Here is a 9,144-nt window from a genome sequence, read left to right on the forward strand (position 1 = left end):
TTATGTAGTTCTCAATAATCCTTTTTGTAATCATTAAAAAATAAATGGTTGTAATTGGAGTGTCTGCTTTTCTCACTTAGTGAATCACGGGCATTCTTCTCTGTTGCTACATAGTCCTATAATCATTATTTCAAACCAGGTCACTTTATACTTTACATTGAAGAATTTGCTCCCACTGTTGTCCACAAGGCTGGTGGGCCAAAGAATTCCCAGGATGCCGGGTAATTAGGCATTTTTCTACAGCAGCTACTCCTATGTTGTGTTTCTACAGGTAGACGTAAAGGCTATCACATGGCTCAGATTGCTCTTCTGTAGCAAAATTCATACATTTTACCTAGTTATTCCAGCCTCAAGAGAGAATTATATATGCAGATTGAAATTTTATGTCCCAGAATAATAATTTTCGTGCTATTTTTTATATTTGTAATAAAAATTAGCAACAAGATAAAGCCCAACAGTAGAAGAATGGTCACATAAGAATATAATAGGATGATAGGAGACTGAATATAAGCGGAAGTCAAAAAACAGAGAAGTAGATGAACATTTCTGTGTAGGTCAATCAGTAAGGCACGTGTTAAGTTAACTCCAGATGAGGTTTGAATTGTTCAGAAAACAAAGGCAAGTTCATTTGAAATGACCTGGGAAATGAGGAGAGGTTAAGAATCATTTCCAGGAGACACAGCTGGTCCAATATGATGTGGGCGAGGAAAAGAATGTCAGTGGGACCTCCCGGTCACTACAGCATCTTTCCTAGATACTTTCTTAGTTCTGTGGTCGAAACTTGTGTTTGCTCTTATTTGCATATTTTCTGTTCCTTTCCATGTTGAACTCCTAATTGGGTATGCCAAAGTGGAGCACTTTAAGTGCTTTCTGTTTTTTGTTTCCTTTTATGGGAAGGTGGAGCCCCTAAGAAGCAGGAGAACACCTTGGTAGCCAGGGGCAGCCAGAAGCTATTATTAAATCTTATTAAAACCTGACTCTTGAGATTACAGAGCCTTCTGCATTAAAGCAGCTCAAAAGTCTCAAGGATTAGCTATGCGTTTGGAAGTCACAAAAAGGAACTGGTACTTGCTATCCTAAGGCAGAAGAACAGTTGTTTATTGAGCGTGGTAATGTCATTAGTGCTGGTTACCATGTATTTTCAGTCCTCCTCCTCCCCCAGTATAGGCACAGGGTAGGACTGCACTTCCTGGCCTTATTGCAGTTGGGGTGTGAGATGGGAGGGAGTGTATTAGTTCTGGCTGATGAGTTATAAGGGAAAGCGATGTGTGTTGCTTCCAGGCTGAGCATTTCATTACCAGAATAATTACATTCCAGTGCTCTCTTGTCCCCTATGCTATGACAGTTGCAAGGTTTGAGATGGCAGATACTTCACCAGTGAAGAGAATGGAACAGAGCTTCCAGCTAACTTGGGACTGACACATAGAGTGAGTGAGAAATAAATCTATGTTGTTATAATTAAGATTTTTTTAAACCACAGCATAACCTAGTCTAAAAGGATTGATACAAACGTATACTGTAGGATAAAACTATAGTGAACATTCACACAGACGATCTCATTTAATCCTCACAACAACCCAGTGAAGAGGATATTCTTATTTTCTCCAGTTTACAGAAGAGGAAGTTGAGGACAATAGTGCTTAAATAAATTTCTCAAAGTCTCATCTCTTGGAAATGGCAGATCTGAACTTGAATCCAAGTTTTGTTTGACACAGCACGCTGAGACACAGTTGTAAGTTTATAGAGCATTACTTAAAAGATAAAATCACAAGGCCGCTTGGAATGGGTAGTGACTATTAACTGACGCTATTTCTCATTCTGAAAATTGAATTTCAGTGTTAAATTAGTACATTCTCAGAAGGGTCCTCTTTCTTTTCCTGTGGGCCAGGATGAAGCAGCTTTTCCTTTTGATAGCCTTTAGCCGTGCCATTGCGGTCTCTTTCTGAAGCACAAAGACCTATGTTTGGTTGGGACCTCCCTGGCTCCCCATTTCAGATCTCTGTGCCCAGGGTGTGTTCCTGTGTGTTTGTGCATAAAGTTTCAGTAAAGCCCAGTATGAGAGATCAGGCCCAGGCATCAGACTGCCCTGCTTGGCCACTTAACATTTCTGTGATTTTGTTAAAGTTAACCTCTCTCAGCCTTGATTTCTTTTCCTGTAAAATGAGAGTATGATTAATAGTAAACCTCAGAGGTTATTGTGAGGATTAAATGAGGTAATGCATGTCAAGTGCTTAGAATAGTGCCCAGGATGCCAAAGCACACTCTTTCTCTCCCTCTGTGTGTATACTGATTCATTTGTACCTTCACAAATAACCACTGCAAAGTAACCGTATCTCCATTTGACAATGCTGAAGGTTTTTTCCAGCAATAAAGGAGTAGTGAGTAACCAGTTTTTATTTTGTTGTGTTTTTTAACCACATCAAGGATGCAGTATTTTACTTTAAGGAGAGAGGTCAGCAATGTTCAAAATGCAGGGAGTAAAAGAAATACTGGGAGCATTCTTTCGGAAAATACTTTAAGATTCTCTTCTAATCCTCATTTCAAACCTGGGTTCTCACTTTTCCCCCACCAACTCAGGGGAGGCCCTTTCTGACACAGAAGGAAAAAGGAGGCAGCAAATATATTTTTTTGAACGATAATTTTTTCTTGTTGAAAATTATTTTTAAGGTCATTTTGCAGGTTTGCTCAAGGGCAATTTTTACTAAGATGAACCAGCTTCCTTTTGAGGGCGGGCAAGTCATTTCCCCTCCCGGATCTTATCTGCTTCTTATCTGTAAAATGAATGGATTAAGTTGATAAGTCTTCCTATATCTGGTGTTCTTTGATTCTGCCATTCCCTGTTTAATCCACGCCGTAGGAATGTGGATCTGGAGCCTGTTTCTGCTTTAGATTGTGGACTAGGAATCAAGCCCTAGCTCCCGCTCCGGCCTCCCTTCCCCCTCCAGCTGCCTGGGAGTTAAGGAAAAGTGAGGCTCTGTGGCATTAACCTGTTTTTGGTCTAAAGCGTGGGACAGAGGAAATGTGCTCAAAGGTTGTAAAGAGGGGTGGTGAACAAGTGCGTTTTCTTCTGTTTTTCTTTTTCCCAGGAGTGAGATGGGGGAGGAAAAACAGTGGTCTTCGTTGTGAAGCCACAGTCCCAAACTTCAACCTAGAGGGATGTTGAAGTCCTGAAAAAAGTTACGGGGTAGGCTTGCAATTATGTACTTAGTCACAACAAGAGGGTAAGAACTTTCAAGGCACTGGATTGAAGAGACACAAAAGCCAGGAAGTGACCCCTTCGTCGGGATTTCAGAGGCCGCGGACGAGAAACAAAGTCCTCTCACAACTCGGAAAACTCTGGGCCGTACCATCCCGAGGGGCAGGGGTGGGGGAGCCGGGGAGACTGACATGTTCGTTCTCAGCGAGCCGAGAGTTAACTGAGGATATCCACGCTGAAAAGACTCAAGTGTCCGCACATCCCCCGCCCTGAAATGAAAGCGGGGTTCGGCCGATCCTCATTGCGGAGCCTGCCCCAAAAGAAGCCGGGGTCGCCCTGGCCAGGCCAGCCTGAATCGGGACCTGTGCGCGCCCGGCCGGGCCGCGCGCCCGGGTCTCAGGATGGCGTGCCGGGGCCAGCCCATCTGCGGCCGCGCCGCCGGGAGGAAGCCGGCCCCGGGGATGAATGGGGCTTTGTTCGCCGGCAACCGCGGCTGCCCTCCGCAGGCCTGGCCCGCACAACGGAGGCTGTATGCGAGCGGAATGGAAATAAGCCTGCGGGCCTCCCGAAGGAGCCCCGTTCCCTTCCCTTCGCGGAGCGCTGGAATGCTGGCAAGCCGGAAAGGAGCCCTCGCCGGGAACGCCGCTCTCGCGCCTCTGAAACCCCATTGAGAAGAGCCCTTTGATGCAATTAAAGCGCATTTCATTGCAGGCCTGGGAGGAGGGAAGGCCCGTCAAGCTTTTTTTTTCTGTCTCGAGCGTGTTTGTGTGTGCACCTTTGTGGGGAGGGCGACTTAGAGAGCAGGCGGGAACTTGAGCTCCGTCGCTCACAGACGTTCTGTAACATCTTAAAGGCGCACCCATAAACAGATTGGTTTTCACCGTGGGTGGAACCCAATTTGGACAAGATCCAGGCTGACCTGCAGGCCGGAGTTCCTGCTTTGAAAGGCTCCTTGGTACAACTAACACCACCTGCCCTGCTGTAAAGGTTTAGGCGGACAAGAAATTGCATTTGGAGGAGGAAGTTGTTTCTGAGGTCACCGCTCCTGGTTTTCCATTTTCTCAGAGGTGGAGTGGGCTATGTCGCAGGTCCAGAAATGGTTGTACCCAGACCAGTAAAATGATGTAACCTGAAAATTTTGAAGTTCTTGGATGCGGCAGCTATTCTGATATACAGATTACTCTCTAAGATTTCCCTGCTTCCTCCATTGAGACAACTGTGGCCTCAGAAAACACACATAACCTGAGTTTAATATTTTTTCATCTGTTAAAATGAATATTAAAAAGCCAGATAACTGATACCATAAAGCCCTGGGTGCTGGTGGAATTCTTTCTAAATCAGAGGTGAGCACCTTATCTGCTTGCACAGGTGGAAGATGTGTGGGACTGGAACTCCAGTAAACGTCGATATAAAAAGACTGGAGAGTTCCTGTTTTGTTGACCTTGTACCACTTATTTCTAGGGCTAGTAGTTTAATGTCTATTTCTACTAGAATATACCTCCTTGAGAAAAGAACTTGTCTTTCTAAATTCTGGAATCCTCTATGTCCAGAGCAGGCCTTGTCCATCAGAATTGGGCAACAAATATGTTGAATGAATGAATAAATCCAGGATATAAAGAATTAATACTAACTTGCTGCTGTTTTCCTTCACTTATAAATCTAAAAAAACAGGGAGCGAAGTGGGTATAATAGGGATCTGTGGCTAGGTAGAAGTTGGAAGGAAAGAGCAGGAAAAGATTTTGAGAGCACAAACATGCTGGAAATGTTTCCTGAAATGACCCAAAGCAGAGTGGGGCACTGAGATGGAGGAGTCATTCCTTCCCCAGGAGTGGATGGTTAATCCTGGCAAAAGTGAATCACATTTTATATTTGCAAGGGGTGTACTTAGTTGATCTTTCACTCATTCTTTAAACAGCCCATGGATGTAGGACAGTAAGAATAATGGCTATGTGTGATTATTGTTTCTTATATGTTGATCTAAATATGTCTCTATGGTTCTTGTTATTTTGGGCCTTGTTTAGACCTCTAACTTGCGTATTTTCCTGTAAGGGCTTGCATACATTGAATATTTCCCCCATTCAATAAAAACCAGTACATTTTTGCATCCAAATCAGGTAGCTCATAAATATGAGTCAGTAGCAGACATCCTACTTCAGATACATCTCCAGGTATCTGCAGGAAATGCCACTTAAGTGACACTGACATAAACAAATGGATAGTCTCATCATCTCCCCCAACTCCCTTCACACACACACAACACACACACACACACACACACACACACACACACACACTAATCAGGTGGTGAGGACTGTAAAGTGTAGTTTAAAGATGGGAACTCAGTGATTCCTTATTTGTGTCAGGGTACAGGATGCCCAACGTACAGCTGCCCACAACTTTATTTCTTGTCATGTGGCCCTGCTTGGCTGTCATTCTGGATTGCATTTTGTCTTGATGTGGATATCACCCCTGAAAGTTGAAACTCTTTTCAGACTGTCCTGTTCCTGTCTATTTAGCTAAGTGGACACAACCCACATCAAATCCCACATGTGAAGTGATTGCAGGATAGAACAAAAGTTACACAACAGTATCAAAAGCAGTGTCCTTCACTTTACAGAACTGCTGAATTTCCTCCAAATTAATGAATATTTGTTTCCTTCTGATTTACAATATTTCTTTTAGAGCAGCTTTATCCTTATTTTAGATTGAATCATTTATAGGTATTGACTTGGATCAATCTACCTGACTCTAGCAAATGGATCACTGAAGGCCAGAATGGAAGGTTCTCGTCTGATTATATTGATAGACTGAAAAATCCCACGTGAACAAACAAATCTTATACATTAGATTTATTTATTTTTTAAAGGACTATACCTATTTATTTGCAAATCCTCAGGATTTGGTAATATCTTTTATTTTAAAAATTTGAAATGCACATGCCTAGAAATTGTTGGTGAGGATAAGGTTTGCAGAGACAAGCATCTGAAGAGAAGAAAGCAAAAACTCATTCCCTACTACAGATTGAGAAATTACTTCAGAGAGGTGGCTTGTCTATGGTCACAAACTGGGGAGTTACAAGAATTACAATTGCATCTCTATTCTCTTGATTTGCAAGATAGTGCTTAAAGACTGTTGTTTTAAAGCTAGGGAAGCAAGACCCTGGATCCTAAAGGACATATGAAAGCTAGTTCATCTAATTTGATAAGACTGAAGTAGCTATATCGTATACTGCTTTTCCATTTTTGAAAGATTTGAATTATAGCTCAATTTCCCTTTTCTTCTGTCTTATTATTTATCCAGTAGCCAGAGAAATGAAGAGAAGATCTCTCCTTTATTTACCAGATGACCCATGGCCTTCTTAGCCAGTGGGCTCTAGAAGTTAGGGTAGAGACTTTTATTTGTCCTTTTTTTTTTTTTTTTTTTTTTTGGTCAATAAAAGGGGAGGGGATGCCTCATTCAGCCCATCTTTGGCTCCTAAAAAACCAAAAAGCAATGCTATTTACTAGTCTCTGGGCTACTAAGTGCCAGGGTGGCCAGTGTTGACTCACATTCAAGTACTTGCAGCTAGGTGGGGCTCTTTAGAGCTGTTAGTCCTGCTAAGTTTCCAGGGCAACTTAAGTCTTCTGCGCTGGAAGGCTTCAAGAAGTACAAAGAGGAGACTACAGGGCACATTACAACTTACAGGCATGTGTTCAATAACATGTCATCTTTTGGTAATGAGGCTTTTACTTTTATTTTATTTTGTGGGATCAGAAGCCGGAAATTAGCTGGGGAGGATAAAGAAAAGGAAAAATTAAAGGTGGGGGTGGGGGCACTATTTCTGTTCCTCATGTGGGCAATGGTTAAACAAGGAGAACATCTGGTCCTGAAGTGGGTCTCGGCAGTGCTGCTTTTAATTACCCCATCATTTGGTCTCATGCTAAATTAGTGACTGTGGGAGCAGCTCAGATCTCCAAACTGACAGGCCCGGAGAGGTCCACTTAGCCTGCCACATAGTCAGAGGGGAAACACGGAGCTTCCGGTTTCATATTTAAACCAGGGATTGACTCATAATTGTAGCTGTCAGGAGGGTGATGGAGACATTATGTAATCTGGTTCTTATGGCGATGTGTGTTTAAGGTTTCTGCTCTGTAAATTCCAGAGAAAATTTTGTGTCCATTGAGGGAGAGCTTGCTGGCTGCTCTGCGGTGTGCCCTGCAGGATAATGACAGTGCTATTAAAGGTTCCTCAGTCTGCCTGAATCCAAACATGAATGAATTTCCCCCTGAAAGGCCCTCCTGTTTTTCCATAGACTTTTAAATGTGGATGAGGTTAGGCAAAATCTGGTAAACTGCAAGAAGGCAGTATGTTGGCCCAGTAAGGAAATTTAATAATGACATGCCACTCAGGTCCACACATTGTTTTTTTTCTGGACCACATAGTTCCCCCATCATTTCCAGCCTCAGAGATTCTGGAAGTGGACACCAGTTGCTCCTAGAAACAAAGCACCGAGGCTGTGGATCATTTGTTCCTTTTTAATTCTGCTTGTTATTTGCCTCTTGGAGGCCTCTAAGCTGGTATAAATGTGCGGGGAAGCCAGGGAAGGCTTAAGACAGACCCAGTGTTTGCTGCCATGGGGGAAAAAAAGTCAGCAGAGGCTGTTTAATTTTAACCTTAAAGGAATGTGTTTTCAATAGTTTTGCTAGAGGGAGGCTTGTGTTTTGTTTGATTGTTCTCTGAATCTAGTTAGATTTATTTGCATGATAAGGATTCATTGACAGAAAATAGCATTCATAATAATAGTAAAAACTAAATAAAAATGAAAACTTAAAAGGTGAATTGAGAGTGGGTTTGTTTGTTTGTGGGGAGTATTAGTGGTGGAGAGTGGGGAGGCTGGAACCCCTCCCCTCCCACAACATCAGTCGCTGGCTGCTGGTCTGGCTGGTCCAGAGTTCTCACCTCTGCTTCTCCACCTTTCCTTCGTTTCTTGCGGAATCCTCCAGGCCATCAGTATCTGGGGTTCTCTGTCTGCCTTTTCATGCCCATCAAAGAAGCAATGGTTTTTATAAAGTAGTTTTAGGCAAAATTAATAACTAAATGTGTGAAAATGTGTATATCATGATCATATTGTAACTGACTGCCAGAGGGGCGGTCTCTGTTATAATCTATTTTTTTCTAGAAAAATGAGCAGTTAGGGTAATTGGATATTTGCCCATTGGTCTGTGGAACATGTTATTGGGAGTGGGTCATCTTCACTTTTCAAGAAAAAAGCTTCAGTTATTTTAATTTAAAATAATATGATCAAATAATATTAAATTAATACAATGTTAAAATAATATGTTTAATATACTTGTGTATTTGTATACATAGAAATGTATATTTAAAGGAATAGTTAAAAACTTCCCCTTTTCTTTCAGTCTTAGGCTGTGAAATCTTCATTAGGAAACAATGACAGTATAATGACTTGATTTCTTCTCTCCCATGAGAATGAAGTTTCATTTATACAGTCACCATAGCTTGGGACATTCATCATATGACTACGGGATGATGCAGGGATGGGTAATTTCATGAGCTGTCTCGCCTAAGTTTACTCACTTTCCTAGTCATTGAAATGAAAAGACTTGATGTGACTCCTGTGAGATACTTCCAGAGGCAACCATCCTTGTAATGGACTCTCTCCATCAGAAAATTAGGGACTGATTTGCCTGTTTTTATTTTCCCTGCAGTAGAACTTCCAGATGGACTAGGGATTTCTCTTCCAACCAAGGGCCAGCAGCTTATGGAAACCACAATTGAAGATAGTACTGAAAAGCATTATCCTGGGGTTCAAACAAGTTAAGCTAAGTAGGATCTCATCACCAACAGGACATTTTCCCTTCCTTGCCTTTTCTTATGTCTCTATCTAAACCCAGGCATTCTTTGAGTATGAGGGGCTCGTCAGAAGGGATAACTGCCAGAGTTAATACCTT

Source organism: Camelus ferus, chromosome 6 (assembly GCF_009834535.1).
Source record: "Camelus ferus isolate YT-003-E chromosome 6, BCGSAC_Cfer_1.0, whole genome shotgun sequence".
Classification (NCBI taxonomy): domain Eukaryota; kingdom Metazoa; phylum Chordata; class Mammalia; order Artiodactyla; family Camelidae; genus Camelus; species Camelus ferus.